Source organism: Sceloporus occidentalis, unplaced genomic scaffold, assembly GCF_023333645.1.
Source record: "Sceloporus occidentalis isolate IW3139 unplaced genomic scaffold, rSceOcc1.0.p SCAF_9, whole genome shotgun sequence".
Lineage (NCBI taxonomy): Eukaryota > Metazoa > Chordata > Lepidosauria > Squamata > Phrynosomatidae > Sceloporus > Sceloporus occidentalis.
This window is the reverse complement of record NW_028316989.1, coordinates 48,819,906-48,842,787: the sequence shown is the minus strand read 5'-3', so window position 1 is coordinate 48,842,787 and position 22,882 is coordinate 48,819,906. Positions and strand designations below refer to the sequence as shown.

Below are 22,882 nucleotides of genomic sequence, written 5' to 3'. Positions count from 1 at the left end.
GTTAAAGCGGTGTTGAACTGCATTATATCTGCAGTGCGGATGCAGCCTGCGGAAGTTATTAAAACAGCATTAATGGCTTAGGGGCTGAAGGGGCCATGGTGCATTTTCCAAGAATTAAACCTGCCTCCTTGGGGCCGGTTGCAACAGAGAAGAGGAGGAGAAGGAGTGAAAAAAGGAAAAATTGATTTGATTAAGACTCTCTTACCTTCAGTCAAGAGGAGGCCTCTAAACGCTAATGCATCTCCGAATCCCAGCTTTTCAGAACATTTCCATGGAACCCCACCTGGAGGATTACAAAGCAAAGGCAATTAGGATCCCTAAATACGTCTTCTGCCGAAAGAAAGGGGGAAAGAGACCCCGAGAGGCAGCTCCACCGGCTCTTCAAGGCAGCCCTTCCGATCGGCTCAGGGGCAAGACTCGACACCGGGACTCCCAGAAGGATCAAAGGCGTCCATGTCACCTCCGCCAGGCAGCCGCCGCCTCCGCAGCAAAGGGAGCTTAATCTGCTTGGCCTGACACAATCCCACCTAATTGAAGATTTAATCCCAACCGCTGCCCAGGAGTGTCAGGGAAAGGAACAAGGCACAGCATTCATTAAACATTTCAGAAGAAGCCGGACCGAAATCCCTCTCTGTTACTTACAGGACTCTGGCTTTTAAATAAACCATTACAGAGTTGCACTCAAAGAGTTTGCTTGCGTAAGAAAACACGGGGGATTAAAAACCTTGCTGGCAGCCTCCAGAGTGGGGCAGAGACCGACCGCCGCTCTTCTGCTTTCGAAACAGCCCCAAACTTTCTGGCTCTGTTTTACAAAAAGGAAAACAAACCCCTTGCCTCCATGCACTGGAGCAACAACTGCACTGTCTTTCTGGTGGCCTAAGGGAGAAGCAAAGACTTTCCATCATGCGCCTATTTCTCAAAGTCCAGACATAAAAGCTGAGGACCCATGGGACCGGGAGGGGGAGAGGCCGAGTATGTCTTAAATCAGACTTTGGAAAGCAGGAAAACACACTACACCCCACCAAAGGCAACCTCCGTCCAAAGGCACTCTGTTTGGAATATTTCCAGTCCTGGTTGGTGCTGCCGTTACTCTTGCAGACGTTGCAACGCTGGTGTGACTTTGCACAGGTGCTTTTTCCATGATTTAGTTTTTAGGATCGGTTTTTTGCACACTTAAACTCCTGCCTTCATTTTAATTTTATTTATTTATTACTGAATCCCAATCCTTTGCTTTAATGTTACGCGCCGAGATTCGTTTCTTGTTCACTTCTAAAGTTTCCAAGCAAACGGCAAAATGGAAAACAAACTTTTAATCTAAGCATGTTTAAGCAACATCATGCTATTTATTCCTATCAACAGAGAACAACAACTCCCAGTCCTGAAACTCTTCCCACCCCAAAATGGTTTATATACACAACCTTGCCATTTCTCATTCCCACCTCCATAACAAATATCAACAAAACGGCTTCTATTCAAAGGTCCTTTTGTTTATTTTGCTTTAAATGGGTTTCCGGTTCAACTGTATAAGAACCGGCAGACTTCTCGCTCTCCTTCTGCCTTTTATACAAGAAGAAAAACTGCTGGAAGGAACAGTGTTTCCAAAAGGCCGAGTGAAAATTGTATTATCTTATTTAAATGCCCGTAACATTTTACTTTTGTCTCTTTTTTAAAATCCAACATTAAAAACTAGGCCTAATACGCCCGCAGTCCGCATGCCGTTTCTCCATATAATCCGTCCGCTGGAGGCTCCATTTAATAAACAAAGGCAGCTTTAATAATTCAGATCTTACTCTTCCAGAAAGATGTGATGAGGCTGTCAGAATCTCTCTGCCAGACCGTCAGTACATTCCCATCGCCTCTCCAAGGCTTTGCATATATTTTAAGCCTGCCACTTGCCTTCTGCATGCTGATAACTTCGGTGTACTCCTTCTCCTTTTTAAAGGATTAAATATAACCATACAGGCAGCTTTATTAGTGCATCATGCACCATTAAGTTGTCAGTTTCTCTTCCACAGATCTTTCTTTTTAAAAAAGCATTACAACCATCAAAACATACGTACGAGGTCCTCCTCCCTAACAGCAAGTCTTAGAATTTGAAGAAACAATGCCGGAACTGGCGTCCAAAACTCCGGTCCTCCAAAAAAGTATCCGAGTTTCAAAAATACCTAAGGCGACAGCGAAAAGGAATAGACTTCAGCTGCTATGGAAATCTCAAACCGGGGCTTTAATGACACCATAGATATGCACTCCCTCGGAGGGTGATAGAGTCTCCTTCCTTGGAGGTCTTTAAACAGAGGCTGGATGGCCATCTGTCAGGGATGCTTTGAATTGGATTTCCTGCATGGCAGGGGGTTGGACTGGATGGCCCTAGTGGTCTCTTCCAACTCTACGATTCTATGATTCTATGATTCTAATTCCCAAAGACATGTAGGCATGGCGGGTGTAGAGAGTGCAACAAGAGAGAAAACACACTTTCACACTTCTGAGAAAGGGCTTTTCCCATCCATCGTCAGGTGCCACTAAGGGCTTGTCTACATGGACTTTTGCTGTTGTTGTGCGCCCTCAAGTCGTTTCCAACTTATGGCAACCCTAAGGAGAACCTATCAGGGGTTTTTACTGGCATGTTTCCTTGGGGATAGGGTTGCTACTGCCATCCTCTAAACCTGAGAGATTGTGACTTGACCAAAGTCATCCAGTTGGGTTATATGACCAAGCTGGGATCCCAAACCTGGTCTCCAAAGTCCTAGTCCAATGCCGAAACCACTATGTCACACTGGCTCTCTACATGGACTAAATACTCCAACTTCTTCCTGGGTTGGCCATGTCATGTTAACATGATGCCAGCTCAAAACCCCAAATTGGGTCCGGACTGTCCTCATGATGCCTAGACCTCATTTGGGGCTTCCACCTGCATTGACTTAGCTCACTGTTTGCTGCAGGTTTTCCAGTCCTTTTTGCAGTGACGATGGCAGCCACCTTCACTCCTGTGGCCCCAAGCTGACCGCTGCCACCATCACTGAAGACACATCGCTCTGAGCTCAGAACGAGGCCCCCAACATTGTTAGCAAGGCTGAGTCCCTTGTTCTGGACACAGAATGATGTCCTACAGCCAAGGGCAGCGGGAAACTTAGGGCTGCCTTGTCACTGCAAAGAGACCTGAGCTGCTCACCATTGCCACCTTAGCAAAACCCATTTGCAGCAGCGGGTGTCTTGGGACTGAATGAGTGAAGGCACCATTGTTGGGTTTTTTGAAACTATTGTTAAAACCAAGGATGGATACACAACAACACAGAAAAAGGAAAACCAAACCAACATCCCATTACTGCATATACCTACAAACATTAATAAACACATATTAACATGCACAATAAGACATCCAACTTTCCTCTGCCGCAGTTGTTAACTGATCCTTCCACATTTCCTCTTATCATATGAAGCTAAGCAATTAAATAAAATCTATCTTAATTTATCTAGTTTATTACACACACACACCAGATAGATAGATAGATAGATAGACAGACAGACAGACCTTGAATTAGCAGTTTTTCTGTCCCAGCACAGTGACTCCCTGGGGCCAGCTAAAGGTGACTATGGAGCAAAGATTGTAAATGCTCTGTGTGTAAACCAACTAGAAAAACCTGTTTTATCACTCTTTAATACTATTAATATCAGATATGAATGTCAACAAGCCCTACCCAATCTCTGATTTGAAACTATTGCCCTGTGCCAAAACAAACTCCATTAAGACCTGTTCTTACATACACATAACAGAATGATCTGGAATAGTGCAGAAAGATTAAACCCTTTTGAGGTCAAGCTTTATAAATGCAAAGCAAATATTGTTCTATCGCTGTGCAAGTGGAGACTAGTGGCTTGGGATTTTTGACGCTTGAGGGAGCGTCTCTCCCTATATATGCCTGCCTGAGAATTGGGTTCTGTTGGAGGGGTCCCCTCTGTGTCCCACTATTGGGGGCAACATTAAGTGGGAAGCCATCTTCTCCTCTCCAATGTACTTATCAATAACTCGGTGCAGCCCACTGACAACTGGGCTGAACACAATACAGGGAAGGAATGAGGATGTGAAGTGGTCTACAAAGTGGGAAAGAAAGAGAAATCTCATCCAGACCAACATATACATGTGATGGTTTCAATGGACATGTGTGGCCCTTGCGGTCTCTTCCAACTCTATGATTCTATGATTCTATTCTGTGTTTGGGGACCATTTTTCTTCCTACTTCCGCTACCTCCCCAAAACACTACCCACTCACACCCCAAAACTTGCAAAAATCAACCTTGAGATGGTTCCTTGAACCAGACCTGACATTATGTTATTTCTGTGGATGAGTCGTCTTCAGGTCAGAGCATCTGGAAACATGAATTTCTCCAACAAGGGCTGGAAAAAGATAATAACCTAAATTCATACTAACCACAATAAAATTTCCAGGTCCTCTGACTTCCAAGGAGCTGCAATATAGAACCGGGAGCCTTCATCTTCTTCAAAGACATTCTTTTCTAATCCGATTGAGACCTTGCAGGATGGCCCTGCTTTAACTATGGGGATAGGAAAAGATGAAATTTGCTATGTGAATCCCAGACTCTCAGATACAGACAGCAACTGGGGTCCTAGTTTAGTCTCCAGTATTGTTCTATTTAATTGCAGTAACTGTGCAATGGGGGCTGGAAGAAGACACAAACACACCATTTGATCTACAACACAAGACCCCCGCAATGGAAAAAGGGGCTGTGGAATAAATCCACCAGGAACGCGCCTGGCCCCTTCGATTATTAGGGGGCGATCCAAGGGGCAAACCATTTTCAATAAACTGCCCGGCTAAAGATTTAGGTCTGCTTATCAGATCACAAGATGGTGGGCAAAGTCAGAAGGTCCCAGCTGGCTTTGAAACAGAGGTTTTGATTTCTTTTCTCTAACTTTCGTTTTATGTTTTCCACATAAGCAATGACGCATCTTTTTCAAGTTCAACTTCAAACAGCAGCCTGTATGGACAGGATCCAATTAACTCTTCCAAACGAAGGTGGCTTTTATACTTGTGGGGAGAGGGGGAAAAACCATATCAAAGGAGAAGCGGAGTTTGTAATTGCTTGGAAACGTACCCAGCAAAGATGGCTCTCGTACCAGAAAAATGTTCCTCTCCTTGATCTTGCAAAGGCTTGGCTTCGCTTATGACTCAGACAGGGCCCTTGACGTGCTCCTGTTAGTAATGGGAAACTGAAGGGAGAATGCAAAGGGTCGCAATGCAAAACTGCATTGTGATCATGAGCATCGCAGCCAAAGCTACGGGTATCTTTCCAATATTAACAATAACTACTTGGATCAATTTGTGGGATAAACTTTCGTAGAGTTGATGCTTCTGAGGAAGCAGACCCAGTCTACAGAAGTCCATGCTACAACTTCTTTCGCAAACTGGTGCTGCAAGATCCCTTTGCAAACTGATATTTCAGATTAATATGGCTAAATCATTAATTCTGAATTCTATTGTTAGTCGTAAATAAATGAGACCCACTGAATCAAAGGCGCTTCCCAATTGACTCGCCATTCAGTAATTGATTTAATGGTTGCACGCTGGTAGGCACTAACCAACAGGATTAAGGCCGAGGCATGCAGTTCAGAATCTCTTGTGGTCTGGAGGGTGAGGCTTCGAATAGTGCACTGTCTTTCCAATAAATAATATAAACAAAACGGATTAGCTAACCATTTAGCAAATTCAATCAAAAATCCACCCAACAGTGAAACCTTTATTGGCCAACCAAAATGTGCAGTATACTTGGTTGCAAGCTTTCGAAGCCCAACTGGCTTCACTGGCCAGTGGACCTTCAAAAGCTTGCAACCAAGTATACTGTGCATTTTGGTTGGCCAATAAAGGTATCACTGTTGGGTGGATTTTTGATTGAATCCACCGGTTTGTGTTCTAGTCAACTAGCAACTAGTGGGGTGTCACAGGTTTTGTCTTGACCCCCCTGTCGTTCATCATCTTTAAAAATGATTTGGTTGATGGAACAGAGGAGGACTCTGGAGACCATAGTCCAACACTCAATCCACTTAAACAATAAGGATTTCCAATAGAGTCCTAATGATCAAGATAAGCATTCAAGTTGTACAAGAAATCATTCACAAAATACTGTGGACTGGAGACTGTCTTCTGCTTAGATTAGGAGTGGGCAAGGAGGGTGAGGAGCCATTCCTCCCCACAGACCCCCATGAGCCACAGACACACACAGAGCGAGCCCCCTTTTCTTCTGCAGGCCCTCTCAAAATGGTGACAGGTGGAAGGACAGGACATCCTGGTGCCATTCTGAGAGATACTGCAGAGGAAAACAAGATACATTTGGGAATACAGTTGGCCCTCCATTTTCATGGGGGAACCATTCTTGACCCCCCACGAAAATGGAGGCTCATGCATGTTCAAGCCCCATAGGCTTGAATGGGGCGTGCCGCTGTGTTCACGCCACTGAGAATAGTGGAAGTTGCCCCTTCACAGATATTCAAGGTTGCAGATCTCAGATCCACAAGTTAGGTGGGGCGACTGTACAAGGCTGGGGGCATTTTTGTGTTTTCATGCATTTTAGGGAGCTTTCATTATGGTTTGGAGGCAAAAATAGCATCTTATTTTTTAAAGAACTGGGGGGGGGGGAGAATGATGGCTTCAGGGGTGACAAAGTTGGGTCCAGGGGCCACTTGTAGCCCACAGACCACAGTGATGTCCACCAGCAGCCTAGAGAAAAAGGAGGCACTGGACTAAACTGGAAGGAAGAGAAATGTGTTCAGAGTCTGAAATAGAAATGTCCAGAATGCCTTAGCAGAAGACCAGCCTTTTACTGTGTGTGAAGTCTCACAAAACTACAAACACTCTGACTTTTCAAACACTTTATTTGCTAGCAAAACCATGAATTAATGAGCAGCCTACCAACCGTGAGAACTTGGAAAACGCCTGAAAATTTAATACTGCAAAATGCCACTGAAGCTGTTTTCTTGCTTGCTCTCCTATCCACCCTTAAACTGCTGAAGGAAGAAAAGAGGGGGAAAAGACACAGATCTTTATGAACACAGCTAAGAATCCTTTGTTAGCCCTTAATAGTTGACTACAACCAACAAAAAAGGCCCTTTTTCATGTTTTCTAAAAAATCTCTTAAGCAATCAATACTCCGCAATGCTTCTGTAATGATGGCTCTGCAGCCAGTGGGTTTTCAGGAGAGAGGGAGTTAATTCTACCACTAAATGGATTCAGAGATTAGGGATGTAGAGAAATCAGCATCATCATTTATTTAAAAGGTTTACACCTTTTAAAAATTCACAAGGCCCCCAAGATGCCTTACGCTCATTTTTTAAAAAATATAAAATAAATGTAACGCCTAGAATCCAGTTAGCGTCTCATGCGTGGCTAGGTTTCTTTACAGGAGGATTTGGAGATTTTTGTCCAATGTGGAATACCTGGACTCAATTCAAGGTTGCAGAAGTAGAGTTGTACACTGTGCATCATTGCACACTGATGTGCATGCATCCAGTGCATATGGATTCACAGTGTGCATGGGTGCAAATATGCATTTAACCGTTGCACAACTGGCGTCTTGACTCAGTTTCCATCCAACGCAAGGGTTGAGGCGCACAATGAATGCATTCCTCCACATGTGGAGATTGAATCTACGCAGTTGATGTCAGATCTCTGTCAATCAATCTAACAGCCATTAAAAAGCAACCTCTACAGAAATGGAGCCAGGCTATTAACACCGAGGCCAAACCAATCAAAGGGATATAAAAGAACTGGGACTCTTTAGTAAGGATGGGGAGGGGGCAACATCTATTTAGTACAAGCCTTCCTCCTCCACTTTCCCTCCTTCTCTCTGACCAAGATGTCTGGGTTACAGTGGTCCAACTTTATGCACCCATCAGGCTTGCCATAGTTCTTTGCTAATCGACTTACCTCAGTGGAAATTACAAATTATGGCATGTGGGCAACTGGATGGGGGCTGCATTGGGACCCTCCGAGGATCTTGGGGTGCTGCACCCCTTCCCCACTCCTTCTCCCAATGAAACATTTTGGAAAAATAAGTTGCCCCAATAAGACATGTTGTGATAATCTGCACCCCAACTTTTTCCTTTTGGGGTGGATGGTTAAGGGGCTACTTTATCTCTTGGTCCCCCTCTGAATCTGCCTTCACATCAGACCAGTGAAAGCGCAAGTCTTCATTAGGTACCACCGGCCTTTTAATTACTGGCAATTCAAAGCTACACACATGATTAAAGGAGCAGCAGGGACCCATAAAGTCAAAAAAGAAAACTATCCCTCCCAAACTCCTTCAAAGCCAGGAGGGTGAAAAGGCCAGACCATTAAGGTTTCCAAAACTGCACAAACAACAAGAACAAGGAAAATGTACTACCTTTTCACAGGCGTGTGCAAGATGGTGGCCAAGAGAATTATGGCTACTTCTGTCAAGAACTAAGAGCTAGCAGGGAAGGAGAAGGCAGCAAAGACAAGGTAGAACTGCGAGAGGGAAGGAATTCGGGGGAAAGGGGGAAACAGGTACCGTTCATTTTCTTTGTACCCATTTGACTGATTTATAATCCACCTTTCTCCCAGTATGGAACCCAAAGGTATCGACTCAATGACAACTGTAAACCTCACTCAACAACCCTCTTGGACTGAGTCTTCAGCAGATTTCCAACCACAAGAACAAATCATTCTTAAATTAAAAGCAAAATTCAGAGTATATGTGGTCTTGACAACAACAAACCTAATGGAAAGGCACAACTAGAAAAGACAATAATGCCAGGAAAGGTGGAAGTAGGAAGGTAGGCAAGTAGAAAGAGAGGAAGACCAAAAGCCAGATGGTTGGACTTCCATTCACACGGTCGCCATGAGTTGAGACTGACTCTAAGGCAGTTAACAACAACAAGCCAAGCGTCCTTCCATCCATCTTTAAGTGAGATATTTCTGGGCATTCCCACAACACTAGAATATCCAGGTCCCTTCTTCAACTGACCTGGAAGAGACAAGCAGATGCGTTTTCAGAGGCTTAACTGCTGAGTAAAAAACTGATGGGAACGTGGCCTAGAAACACTGTATTTTTAATGATTTCCTCTAGCACAAAAACACATCAAGACAAAAATGTACCTCTAAACAAAACCCTGAGGACAAAGGCTTTGAAAGAATCACCTGCCAAAAGAGAACAGAAGCTTTCCAAAATATGAATCCAGGTGAGGCAGAGGAGAGAGAAATCTAATTAAAGGGGACCAAGATTGCTGGAGGTTCAGTTTTGTAAGTCATGTTGTTCCCCATCGCAAGAGCAACAAACATGTTTTCGCTGCAATGGAGTATCCATCTCTAAAAGGGCTTATCTGCTCATCTCTAATGAAGTTGTTGGGGTTTACTTTAGAAAGAGCATTGATAAAATAATCATGACTTAAAAATAACTGACCCAGTTTAATGCAGCTACCTAGAATGGAACATGCACTGCATCCAATTGTGCATTAATCATTGCCAAGACTTGCCACACAAAAACAAATGGGTGCATAGTTGGCATAAGGCAATTCCACTTCTAGTTTCAAAAGCAGCTTCCCAAACCTAATAGAAGCCAGTGGTCCAAACCACTATGGACAAGTTGATATTTTACTCATCAAAAGTTGGGTCAACAATCATGGAATAAAAAGATCTCCAGTTTTCCAAGGGCCAGAGTAGGGTCTCTTACATTAGCTGCATAGGTGGCCCTCTGTATTCCTGGATTTTGCATCCGTGGAGTCAACTGTCCATGGCTTGGAGATATATATATATATATATATATATATATATATATATTGATTTTGCCATTTTATATAAGGGACACCATTTTACTATGCCACTGTATATCTTCAGGCTATGCATATAAGGTGCGTACAAAACATAAATTAATTCCATGTTTAGACTTGGGTCCCATCTCCAAGATATCTCATTATGTATATGTAAATATTCCCAAATCCCCCAAAATCCAAAACCCGAAACACTCCTGATCCTAAACATTTCGAATAAGGGAGGCTCAAACCTGTACAACATGCAAAAAAAGCCTATTTTAAATTATGAATAATTTTGCACATGAAACAAAGTTTGTGCACTGCTGGACCCTCAAAAAGCCAAGGTCTCTCTATCTCAGCCACCCATGTGGATGATTTCGGATTTTGGGTGATGGTGCAAAAGTAAAGCTGTTCTTGATCACCTTTACACCCTTCTTTTTGAACCACCCCACATTATAGATTTCTGGATAAGGGATATTCAAACTGTACTACTTTTACTCTTTGCATTTATAGCTCAGTTATTTTAAATGTTTATTTCATGGATGGTTTAATACTGTTTTAATCATAACTTCCTGTGTTTTAGCTACATGTTTTTACTTGTACTTCTTTTTATCTTCTAAGCCTGCTTGAGTCCCAGTTTTGCAGAAAAGGAGGAGTGTGTGTGTGGCAGACAGATGGATAGAAGGATGGATCGGCAGACAGACGGACGGACAAGTGCAAACAGAAGACAGCCACCTGCTACAATGCCAGAACCATAGGAAATCCTAGCCATGCTCAGCCATATGGAAACCAGGCTTCTGCATCACACAGCGACACAGCTGTGAACAGGGCTGTCAATCCGGAAAGGAGAGGAAATAAAGCAGGAGGCAACGCCTGCAATCATGATCACGATGTACAGAGATGCTCAGAAACCTGGTCCACCTTTGCCACAGCACTTTGACGTAAAGGATTCTGACCCTGGATCAGAGCAAAGGCCTACCTAGCACAGCATCCTGGCAACACCAACCGAAAAGATGAACCCAGTGCAAAATCCACAACATGCGCTTGAAAAGCCACAGCTCCTCTCCTGGAAAGACACAAAGCAGGGGGAGAGGTTACAGCGCATCTTTCCTCCGTTTGCTTGCGTGCTGCTTTGGAAAAGATAAGACTGTCTCATAATCTAACTGAAAGAGAAGAACATCCTTAAAAAGGGGGAAAGCTTCTTAGGTCTGTAAAGACAATAACGGACAGAAGGCGATTAGTTTCATCGGCTGAGATGTGAAAGGCAGATAATATGGGATTCTGAACGGAAAGGATGAAATAAGGAGGCATTACAACCAAGGAGCTACATTTTAAGGGTGGCTTGGAAATTGGGACAGTGCTGAAAAATCATATTTAGAAGCTTTTCAAAGACATACAGAGAATGATTCAGATCTCAGACTGCAGCTTCAGCATCTTAATGCTTACAGAATCACAGAAGATCGAACCGATACTGGGAAGCAGAAACTCCTTGAATGGCCCCAAAACAGGACCCTGCGGACTCTCTCTAGCACACCTTGGTCATTTCTAGTTCTGATCCAACACATGCCAAACAGCTTTCCCCAAACTGGTTACTCCACACTATCGCTGCCAATGAAGTGAACAGGTGATGTGCCAAGCACCCGAAGGTACCAAATCTGGGGAGGCTGTTGTTATCCATAGAAAGTCCCCTTTTCACACAGACATTAAATCTTAAAACCCATCAGAGTGACAGTCCAGCTCAGGCTTAGCATCAGACCCAAGTTTAAATCCCTTTACAACCATGAACCTCAAGAGATGCCTACAAGCCAGTCTACTCCTAGGGCCTTTCACACACTACACAATTATAGTGCTATGATTCCACTGATTTGGCACTTCAAATACGTTCACACCTGTATTTGGAAATTATTTTACTGGGATATTTGTAATAATGTAAAGAACGGCACATGACTCCCTTACATTTAACCAAAAAAGAAAAACCTCTTGAAAGTCTAACTCTGGGAGGGAAAGACTATCTCCGAAAAAGACTATTTCTGAAAGAACACAATGTTTAGTATACTTACCTGAAGAAAGCTATATACCTAATAAAGCAACCTTTCATTTTCTTTTGCAAAGGTGTATATCCCTAGTTCCTTCAGCCTCACTCACTCACTCTCTGCAATGCTTAGCAATCCTACTGAGAAAACCACTTACAGAATGACTCACAGAAAGCCCATCTGGTATGACTGATTGTAATATAATAGCTCAGATAAACATATATGGGTATGCATGCATGTGTGTGGGAGACCAGGGTTCAAATCCCCACTCAGCCATGGAAACCCACTTACTGAAAAGCACTGGAGGAAACCCACTTGAGCAAATACCACTCTCTCAGCCTCAGAGGAAGGCAATGGTGGCGACCATCCACTGAGAAATAGCGCCAAGAAAACCCTACGACAGGTTTGGGTTGCCATAAATCAGCAATGACTTGAAGGCACACAACAATAAATATAGATTTCCATACCACATCTCCGATGCCACCTCAACCATGGCTTCCAACCTCTGTCCTTCCAGAGGTTTTGGACTTCAACTCCCCAAATCTCTGACCGCAGGGCATCCCGGCCGGCACATCTTGGAATAGGGCAAAACATCTGGAGGGATAAAAATGGAGGATCACTGCCATAAAGACTCCGTTCAGCAGTGGGCATTGGAAATGAATACAGTTTAGACCATTGATTCCCAAACACTGATCCTCCAGATTTTCTGGACTTGACCACCCACAATTCTTGATTGTTGGCCAAGACGGTTGGGGCTTCCGGGAGTCAAATTCCAAAACACTTGGAGGATCAAAGTTTGGGAACCGTTGGTTTAGACCCTGTGTTTCACCTGTGCTTACATACAGACCATTCCCAAAGCTGGCCTTTGGCTTCATTCCCTGTCTCTAGAGGCCAGAGGGAGAACCATTTAATGCTGCAACGTTATTTGGGAGAATTTTCCTTTCCTTCTAATGAAGAGAATCAAAGCAATGCCATAAAAAGAGCCTCCGTGCATTTTTGCTCCAAATGAAGGCCATTTCAGCAGATCCCAAGTGCAACAGCAGAGTTTTCTTGAGAAATTCCATGTTCTCTATCCAATAAAGTATTTTGTGCATTTTGGTTGGCCAAACAAAAGGCTTTGGTTTTGTGGATTTGAGATGTTATGGTACTTTGCTGTACAGCCAACACAGCTCCCCTTGGATATGTTTTCCCAAAATTCTTGTTATGCTAACCTGCAAAGAACGGGGGGAGAAACCTGACTGACAAGCAAGATCTTTCCAGATCTGAAGTGGCAAGCCGCTGTGCCGAAACATCAAACATTTCCCTCCAAGCCTTGCAGTTCACAGCGGTTCAAAGCACACACCTTGCAGGCAGGCCCACGCTTCCTAATGCGAGAAGAAAGCACTTCTTCGGGGTACGGCTTGGCTGCGCGAACTGTTCTGCCCCTGGGTCAACTTCCAAGACAAATTTAGAGGCGGCATGTGTTTAAAGAACCAGAGAGGAGAGAGAAAAATACCTTGACTGTTAACTTATTTGGTTGAAAAACGAAAACAACATTGGCAGTATCCTACATCAGGGCTGCATAGCATTAAATCGGATCACGCACAGCTAAAGGTTTATGATGCAGCACAACCCTTGCGTTGACAGCAACACTGCTTGTTTATTAAAAATATACAACCCAGTGTATTTCCAAGGATCAAAATAAAATCAGGTACATCGATTTTGGACAGTGAATAAGTCACACACTCTCCACCTCAGAAGATGGCTATGGCAAACCCTCTCTGGAAGTAAACCCTATGACAGGCTTGCCTTATGACTTGGAGGCACACAACAACAACAAAAGCATGGCAGGGGGTTGGATTGGATGGCCCTTGTGGTCTCTTCCAACTCTATGATTCTATGAATAGGTTTTAAAAGACTGAAATACTGTATAGTCGGCCCTTCATATCCACAGATTCTTCACGGATTTAAGCATCCAGAGCTTTGAAATATTAAAAAAAGATCTAAATTCCAGAAAGCAACCTTTGATTTTGCTATTTTGTATAAAGGACACCATTTCATTGTGTCATTGTACATAATGAGATTTGAGCATCCCTGGATTCTATACAATGGGTTTATTATTCTTTTCATTGCAGTAGGCCCTTGGTTTGGTTCGAAAATCTGTGAATTCTCCAGACCCATTATATACAATGGGTTGTTGTTGCTATTACAACTACTACTACTATTACTACAGTGGACCCTTGGTATCCACTGGGGTTTGGCTCCAGGAACCCCCATGGATACCAAAATCTGTGGATGCTCAACTCCCATTTTATACAATGGTGTAGTAAAATGATGTCCCTTATATAAAATGTCAAACTCAATGCTTGCTCTTGGGATTTCTTTCTTCGTTTGGGAATATTTTCAAGCCGTGGATGGTTGAACCTGTGGATACCAAATCTGTGGATACAGATGGCTGACTGTATTCCAGTTTCAGCCATTGATGTACCTGCATAAGAGAACTAAGTCACCACAGACACCGCCAGGAAAGACACACTCCATGCCTTGACAGCCCATCTCCGTTTTGAGTGGCACGCTCAGAGAGGATGTCCTAACCTTGCTGAACCTTCCATGGAAAGAGGCAGCCTTTGAATCTGACCCCTTCCCTGCAACATTTTGAGCATTGCCAACAGGGAATAGAGATCACCTACAACTGCCTAACACAACACGAGTCCTGCTTTGAAAAATCTGCACATTTGAGACGCCACACCCCAAACCAGACTTAATTAAAACTTCATTAGCCCTCTGGAACGGAGCTGCCATCCCTCTGGGCTCTCAGAAACATTGGAAGTAAACGATGGTTTAAAATAAGGTTTAAATTATGGTTTAAAGTGAGATTTAAACAACGGTTTAAACCAGCCAACCCTGGTTTGCTGGAGGGCTGCCTGAACGCCAGCCCCAGTCTTAGTGAATTCACTTATTCTGGGACAAAAGTCTAGGTCCATCACACTATTTCTGGCCAAGAGGTAAAAACTCAAATACACTGACTTCTTTGGGGAATTTTCTCAGAGAAGAAAACCAGACGTACATGCAGCCATTTTGCAAAGCCACCAGGGTCAACAGAACAGCGCATGTGGTGTGTGCAAAGCAGTCTTCCTTAGCCTGGTGTCCCCCTTCCCAGCTGTGCTGGGCTACAATCCCCAAAATCCTCCAGCTGGGCCCAGGCGACTATGGGGGGCTGCAATGCAAAACATACCCGAAGGGCACCAGCGGAGGGAAGATTGCTGCGAGGCATCATAAACCGATGCCACTATTATCGCCAGGCACTGGGTGTTTTTCAACCCGCAAGGGAGGAGTGGCGCTTTTGAGACTAAAAATAGAGCCTTCTGCATATTCTCTTTGGTGGCCAGGTGCGTAAACAGGTGCATCGCTTGGAGCTGCAAAGAAAAGAGAGAAAAACGGAACCAGGCCAGGCGGCTGAACGGGTCATATCTGGCCACTCTTGTTTTCCTCTCCATATAACCCTGGCATCATCAGCATTGTAAACAGAAGCACTGTTGTCAAAGAATTGATTCGGTAATAAAAAAAGAGAGAGAGCGAGGGGACAATTGTCTTCCAGAAAATGAATGCCAGGCCCAGCACTTGGCGTCTTTCTGGGCGCGAGGCCAGCTACTAATCATTATAGGCCTCTGCTAATTTTGAGCTCTGCAAATAAACCAAGCGGCACCAGAGGCAGCCGGCATCAAGTTCTTTCCTAGAGTGTCTTACTGAACCCCGCTGTGTACTTTTGCTAACCTTTTGCCGTCTGCAGAGGCTGCTGGATTAATGCAACCGTCAAGGAGGCACTGGAGCTTGGCCAAGCAACCCTAGAACAAACGCCAGGGTGTGATTTCTGAAAAAAGGGGGCCGGAACATTAATTTTGGCTCGCCTCCCATGTGGAAAGCCAGCAAAACAACTCTGGAACAGAGGACGCAGGTGACAGTTCGCTAACCTTCCTGCTCAAACCTTTGTATGGCATCATGTGCAATGCCTACCGCCTACCATGGGTCTACCCAGAAGGCATGCTCTTTGCATTAGCCAGAGCAAAGACCCAGGGAGGAAGGCACAAGGGGGGCATGAAATCAGGTGTGGTGGAAGGATAGAAAGAGCAATAACAAAGTGACTGATAACAAGGTTTTGCAATGCTGGCTGTAAGGAGTTCTTCTGGATGGGCTTCACATTCGCTCCTCGCCTAATGAAAGAAGAAATCTCTACAGCCAGCATCTTCAAATCAGGGCATAAATAAAATGGTCATTCATCCTCCTCCTCACCAGAGGAACCTTGAAACCATGCCACACCGAGCACAGAACTCTGCACATTTCTCAGTGCATGAATGCCTGGTTTCTGGGGAAAGCAAGAAAGGAAGAGATCTCTATCAGATCTTTCCTGGACAAAGCCTTGCAGGTATCAATCAGTGCGCAAGGACAGAGCGGCAGGTCTTCAAGACCCACCAAGTGACCTATTTTGGCTGGAGGAAGGAGACAGCCGAATCCTCCAGGTTGCATTTCCAACAGTCCAGAATAAGCACTCCAAATGCAACCAAACTATTGAAGGGAGGGCATTTCCGTGTATAACTGAACATGAAATTGGCCCACGATGATTCCCATGGGTTTCTTGCTGGGCCCAACACATCAGTAAAACACTCTGAAGAAACACTCGCAGGTGGAATAATCACATACTGGAAGATAGCCATCATGGCATGGAGAATAGCTAACCTCTATTCCATACTTTAGAAAGCTTCAAAGGCTCCATGAGCAACTTTAACAACTCTGTAAATACTACTATCCTCATGTTGCAGATTTTTGGCCGGGGAACGCGGAGACATTCCCAAGGCCAGCTACTAAGCCCTTTCAAGCACGGACCTTTTGATATTCAGCGCAGCCTCTTAAAACTACACACTTACTAGCTGCTTATTCATAATTTAGCACAGAAGGACCCTGAATGTAAAAATTCAGAAAAACTCACCTTCCTTTGTTTCAACATGCCTTTGAGAAGTGACTGTTCACAATGAAAGGCCCTTTAATAACATGCTGTGCTGTCTGTATTAGTTGTTTACCCTTAAATCTTACTAGTAGGTTAGTTATAGTTTAACTTTTCTGCACTGTGAACTTTTTAGTTGTTTTACCTTTTGTCAACAGCCTTGAGTTCCATGGCTGGGAAAGAGTATAAATAAAATAAAACTACACACACGCACACATATATATATAAGGAATAAGTAAGATAAAAACAATAAAACCACAAAGGAGGACTTGGATTTATCTCTGGAAGACAAATTACAGGTTGGATCTCTCTTATCCAAATTGCCTGCGACCAGAAGTGCTTTGAATTTCCTAATACTTGCATCTACCTAATGAAATATCTTGGAGATGGGGCCTAAGTCTAAACATGAAATCCATTCATGTTTCATATATACTTTATACACACAGCCTGAAGGTGATTTTATACAGAATGTTTTTGAAATAATTTAGTACATGAAACAGAGTTTGTGTACATTGAATCATCAGAAAGCAAAGGTGTTGCTATCTTGTCTCCCATGGAAAATGTTCTTGGATGTCGCAGTATTTGGGATCTCAGTATTCCAGACAGCAAGAGCTACAGCAGCTACATTTCTATACCGCTTCATACTGAACTTAGCAGTCTCTAAGCGGTGTACGATGTGTAAACTAAAAGGAGAGATCCAACCTGTAAAGACAAGGGCTGCTGTCTTCAAGAAACAAAGCCAAACACACGCAAAACCCCACGCTCCTCTATGCAGCTTTTCAGCGTCGCCACTTCCAAATGCCATTTATTTCCACACGGTGACATCCATGGTTCCCAGAAGAACACTTGGCACTTTTCTAGTAATAGGTGCTAAATTAAGGTCAGGCGAGCAGCCCTGGCTTCCCAAAGAGCGCCCTTCCAGTGCGCTTATGCTACGCCATTTTAATCCCCCCGCCTGGATGCCTCAGTGCTGCAAGGAAGCAGGTGCCGGCCCCCACACAAAGAGCCATTCACAAACTTGCTCCCAAGCTCCGGTGGCACCTGCGGAGGAGCAAAACACAAGAAGGCAAGGCTCCATCCATCCAGACACAAAGCAGTGGGGGCACAGCCCCAAAACCTAGCAAGATAAACAGCCTGCAAAGTCTCGTTTAAACACCCGTCGCAGGGATGCTGAAGCCCTCCAAGCCATTACCTTACAGGTACACCTTCCGCCTCTTGCTCCGCAGGAAATCCCAGAGAGCGACCCCGCTCTTCTGCGTCTCTAAACTCTCAGAACACATCATCCGTGCAATGCACCCTTTACTCTTACAGACAAGACTAGACAGGTTGGAAGATTCACTCAGGAAAAGCAAGTGTGACAGGAGCAACCAAAGCTGTCTCTTCCAGGCAACTGGAGAATCTGAAATACACACACACACACACACACACACACACACACACACACACCACCTTCGTGGATGCCGGGGCTTGGAGAGAGCCAACTGAAACCAAGAAGACACAGGACAAAAATAAATCTTTCTGCTCAGCCAAGGCACCCTAAATGTGGATAGCATTTGCACACCACACAATATATGCCAACCTTCAGGGTTCGGCCATCTGCACTTTCCAAAGCGACTGGAGAGGAAGAGGAGAAGGAGAAAAAGGGCTGCTTGGATGAAAAGAGGAAAGGAAGTGTTTGCAAGCCTGGCTTGGACTCTCATGATATGTCAAGGAGAGAGATGATATTCTCGCTGCCCCCAAAATATGTGCAATCCTGCATCTTGCCAGGTGGACCCTTGAGTCTTTCTCACGGACTTGAAAGAAAGATCAGAACCACATACATTTTGCATGTACAGACCCACAGGATGAGAAGGCAGCCTATAAACACACCTTTTCCCAGGTCAGGATCCACTTCACCGAACCTCAACCAGGCAGAATATCCAATTAAACCAATTTAATTCAGACAGCAAGCTCTTTGGGGCCAAGAACCTAGCCTTTTCACCCAAGTTGACTTTCTGCAGAGACCTGCCTCCAGAACTGGCTCATCAAGGCAACCCCTGTTAGCAACCAAATTGGTAAGAAGAAGAAAGAGCTATGGAGAAACATGGCTGTATAAAACTACATGTTGTTATTGTTGCACTCTGTTGTGTACACAGATGTATGAATCCACATTTTGTTGCCTCCAAGTCACTTCCAACTTACAGCAACCCAAAGGCAAACCTACCATAGGGTTTCCTTGGCAAGATTTGGGCAGAGGGGGCTTGCCACCCTTGCCTTCCTTCCTCTGAGAGACTGTGATTCACCCAACGGAGTGAGTGGAGATTTGAACCCTGGTCTCCGGAGTCATTGTCCAACACTCAAACCACTCCAAGATGTGGCTCACACGTTTGAGTTAAGAGTATGAGTCGGATTTCGATCCCACCTTTCCTCCAAAGAGCTCCAAGCAGTGGATACGGTTGTCTACTGTCACTCCATCCTCACAACCACCTTCTTGCGAGGCAGGCCACCCTGAGGGGGAAAGGAAGAGAATACCACTGGCAGCCACTGGAATAGCCACACTCTCTCAGCCTTGGCAATGCCGACCCTCCTCCGAACAAACCTTGCCAAGGAAACCCCAGGATAGTTTAGCCGTAGGGTCGCCATAAGTCAGAAACAAACTGAAGGCACACAACAACAAATGCCTACCCTTCCGAAATATACTGAAGAGGAGCAATTCATCCCAAGAAAAAAGGGTTCCCATCTTTTCTTGCAGAGACATTTTAAGGGCGCACTGTAGACACACAGCCTCCATTATCCACAGGTTCTGCACCATGGATCCCATCATCCACAGCTTGAGGACATTAGAAACAAACATTCCAAAAAGCAAACCTTGATTTTGCCATTTTATATAAGGGCCGCCATTTTACAATGCCATTGAGTTTAATGGGACTTGAGCATCCATGGATTTGTGCCCCATTATATATAAAGGGACTTGAGCATCACTGGATTTTGGTATCCATTGGGGGCCCTGGAACCAAACCCAGCAGATACCAAGGTCCCAATGTAATATCAGCAATAACAATAACAACAATAATAATGCCCCATTGTGTGTAATGGGACCTGAGCATCCTTGGGTTTGGGTCCCCAAGGGGATACCAAGGACCCCCTTACAATGCAACCTGGTGCCATTTGGGGCGAGAAGAGGCCCATGGCTGGTGGCCCCATCCCTGGCCAGAGAAAAGCATGAGCAAAATGCTATTCTGGGACTAAATAATCAGCCCTTTGCTTCGGAATAAGAAGAACAGACACATTTGGTGAGTAGAAATAATGCAACCAGACGCCACTTTCACTTCTATGGCTCCTTCCTAGGGAATCCCAATGTCCCCTGGATAGGAGAAAGCATATAGGACATATATAAAACCTAGATATATATATATATAGCAAGGCATTGCTGTGGGATCTGTTGCTTCAGAATAGGAATACCTGACATTTCAGGTGTGTGGAAATAATGCAACTTGAGGCCACTATCACTTCTATGGCTCCTTCCGGGGGAATGCTGGGATCTGTAGTTCTTGGGAGGCACCCCCACAAAAGGCCTAAGGGGGGACCTTGGTGAAACTACAAATCCCATCATCCCCCTCATAAGATAAAACATGAGCAACGTATTATTGTGGGATCTAGACAATTGGCCTGTTACTCCAGAATAGGGATAACTCATATACAAAGTGTGTAAATAATGCAACTTGACACCACTTTCCCTGTGGAATAATGGGATCTGTAGTCTTCTTTTGGGTCGGGGGACTTAGATGCAACTACAAATCCCCCTCATAAGATCAAATATGAGCAATGTATTATTGTAGGGTCTAAATAAATGCCCTGTTGCTTCAGAACAGGAACAACTGACATTTGAAGTGTGGAAATAATGCAACTTGACCCCACTTTAACTGTGGAATCCTGGGATTTGTAGTCTTTTTAGGGTCAGGGGACTTTGGTGAAACTACAAATCCCAACAGGGCCTAAAGAGGTGTCAAAGTGACCCCCTCCTCGATCCCTTTAAGGCTGGGATATTTAGGGGGGCACAAGAGACACCCCTCCCTCAGATTTGTTGACCTTCCCCAATACTGAGGGGAAACAACCCCCTATGTAGAACAAATAAAGGTCAGCCCCCCCAGATAAACATATATCTGCATACACTGCCTCCATTTAACTCTTTCCCACCATTTTAGGGGTCAAGAATACGGGTTCCCCTCCCAAAAAATAGAAGCCCCCCCATTTTTCCCCTTTTCCCGCCCGCCCCACCTTCTTACCTGCGAGGGCGGGTCCTGGAAACATAAAGGTGTTTTTATTCTCCTCCCGTTCTAAGGGGCCCGCCCGCCCCGTTCTCAGAGACAGACGAGACAACAATCCAGAGAGCAAAGGAGTGAATGAGCGCGCGCGCCGCCGCCGCCGCCGCCGCCGCCGCCACCACTGTGGAGGCCCCGCCCCCTCTCGCTCTCGTCCCGCCTCTTCTCGCGAGATCGCTGGAGGCTGGGAAGAGGAAGAGTGGAAAAAAAGAGTTCTTTCGCCTCACACACCTCTCTGACTCCGCCCCTTTTGCCAATCAAGCTTGATTCGGCCAATCGGAGGAGGCGTGTGGGCGGGAAAAAGGGCTGCGGTGAAAGAGAGGGAGTGGCGCGCGCTACTCTGTCTGTCTCCTACTACTCCCGCCTCTCGAGCTCTGGCGTCCAATCAGAGCGCGAGAAGCAGAGGCCTCGACCTATTGCACCCACAGCACATATATATATAAACTCTGTGTGTGTGTGTGTGTGTGTGTATATATATATATATATATGCACACATATATTTACATCTATACACATACATATATATAAATATACCTGCACACACCATGTAGGGCTTTAAAGGTAATAACCAACGCCTTGTATGGCACCCGGAAGCTAATTGGCAGCCAGTGAAGAGACTTCAGTATTGGTGTTATGTGGTCAAACCAATCTGGCTGCTGCATTTTGAACCAATTGAAGCTTCCTAATTTGGTACAAGGGTAGCCCCAAGTAGAGCGCATTGCAGAAATCTAACCAAGAGATTACCAGTGCAAGTACCACTGCGTCAAGGTCCTTTCGGCCCAGATAGGGACGCAGTTGGCGTATCAACCGAAGCTGATACCAAGCACTCCTGGCTGTCGCATCTATTTGGGATGTCAATTGTAGGAACGGATCCAGGAGTACTCCCAAACTGCGAATCTCATCCTTCAGGGGAAGCGTGACCCCATCCAGGACTGGGTGACAAAACTCCATCCCTGGACTTGGGGTACCTATCGCGAGTATCTCCATTTTCTCTGGATTCAGTCTGAGCTTGTTTTCCCTCATCCAGCCATTACTGATCCAAGACAGGCATGCAGAGGAGTGTCCTGGACTGCGGCCAGCACTCACAGACACATGCTGATAGAATGGCTCAGCCAAGCAAGCGGATGCAAAACACAGACCTTGCAAGGATTCAGCATGAAAGCAGTCCAAGAAGTCAAGCCGAGGTCAGGATACCAGAAGACAAAGCAAACCGAAAGCCAAGCCGGATACTGGGAGTCAGAGCGGTCAAAGCAGTCCGAGGTCAAAGCAGCCAGAAGAGAACAAGGGTCCGGTCCGAGGTCAAAGCAACAAGGAATCAAGATACAAGAAGCCAGTGCTAGCAGCAATCACACCAAGGGATCATGCAATAAACTCTGGCAAACAGCAAAGGTCTCTCAACAGTTTAAGTAAGGGAAACTCTCCCCCGTGCCACCTGAGGCTGGTTGGCTGATTGCCTCTTTGCAATCCTCTTGGATCTGCGCCTGCAAACACTCTCAGCCCTTCTCTCTTGGAACGTAGGCACCTCCAGGCAAGCTTCCTCCCCAGAGTCACCACTAGGCTGTTGCACCATATGAGGCCCCTCTCTACACTAGGAGCTGGTTGGGCCTCTTCCTCTGGAGCTGGGAGAGCACAGCTGGGACCTGGCAGAGCAGGATTGCCACCTGGTGTAGCCTCAATCAGCTCTTGCTCTGGAGGAGGCTGATCTTGGCTGGCCATGACAAGGAGAGATGCCATCCCTAGTCACTGCAATAGTCGGGGACATACAGAAATAAATGTGGGTGTCATCAGT

General features: G+C 45.1%; 1 protein-coding gene across 6 annotated transcripts in view; it reads right to left on the bottom strand.

The window, feature by feature from the left end:
- Positions 1-21,141, bottom strand: part of LOC149307510 (D-glucuronyl C5-epimerase) — a 44,041-nt gene extending 22,900 nt beyond the window's left edge. The window contains exons 1-3 of one of the 6 annotated variants that reach the window (XM_089539320.1): positions 21,058-21,141; positions 18,996-19,279; positions 206-283 (exon numbers count right to left, since the gene is read on the bottom strand). The gene's annotated coding sequence lies outside the window, so the exon portion shown is untranslated. Of the gene's footprint in view, positions 1-205; positions 284-3,529; positions 3,553-10,760; positions 10,904-12,281; positions 12,409-18,995; positions 19,280-21,057 lie in introns of those variants that run through there. The other 5 variants (XM_089539321.1, XM_089539322.1, XM_089539323.1 and 2 more) reach the window with 5 other exon arrangements.
- Between the last annotated feature and the right edge of the window lie 1,741 nt (positions 21,142-22,882).